Source organism: Octopus bimaculoides, chromosome 8 (assembly GCF_001194135.2).
Source record: "Octopus bimaculoides isolate UCB-OBI-ISO-001 chromosome 8, ASM119413v2, whole genome shotgun sequence".
Classification (NCBI taxonomy): Eukaryota; Metazoa; Mollusca; class Cephalopoda; order Octopoda; family Octopodidae; genus Octopus; species Octopus bimaculoides.
This window is the reverse complement of record NC_068988.1, coordinates 94,554,571-94,555,414: the sequence shown is the minus strand read 5'-3', so window position 1 is coordinate 94,555,414 and position 844 is coordinate 94,554,571.

The following is an 844-nucleotide window of genomic DNA, read 5'->3' as shown; positions in this document are numbered from 1 at the left end:
TGTATGTATGTATGTATGTATGTATGTATCTATCTATCTATCTATTTTTCTATCTATCTATGGAAGAGAATTTGTTTGGACCTGTGAGATGATTCGTAGGCGTGAGAACGTGTCTCCGTGTGTGAGTATTCTATGTTGTATGAGTAACGAAACATGGGAGAAAATATATCGCTACACATGTATGGGGGGGGGGGCGAAGCGTGGAAAAGGAAGAAAGAGAATGAGGTACGGCTGCGCTGTAATGTTTACACTATTTGCAATGAGAAGACGAAGCAGGGCTTCTGCCCTTTCCAGCACCCCGAAAATTGTATAATGAGTGGCGAAAGATACTGCTGCCTAAAGAGATCGCCCGAATGCATACAAAAGTCGGCTCAACTAGAGCATCGACTGTCCAGTTGATGTTATTGAAGCGGAGGGCCGCTTATGTTCACGATCTAAGTGATACGTGAGAGACTGCTCGTTGTGGCTGAGTGTGTGAGTTCATGTGAAGTATTTACCAAAGAAGATCGAGACATGCAACCGTTGGCAATGGTAGGTTTACGAGAGAGCAAGAATCTTTGTGAAACAAATAGGATAGTAGATGCTTATGGGAGATATTATGTGTGTGTGTGTGTGTGTGTGTGTGTGTGTGTGTGCGTGTGTGTGTGTGTGTGTGTGTGTGAGTGTGTGTTTTAGACAATGCTTCTGGATCACAATGCTACAGAATTAAATTCAACTTTTTATCAGAGTAGTATATAGATACAAGCATAGACGTACACAGACGTATATACGTATGTATGTAACTATGCATTTGTACATGTATAAGTCCCTCTGTGTGTGTATATATATATATATATATATATAT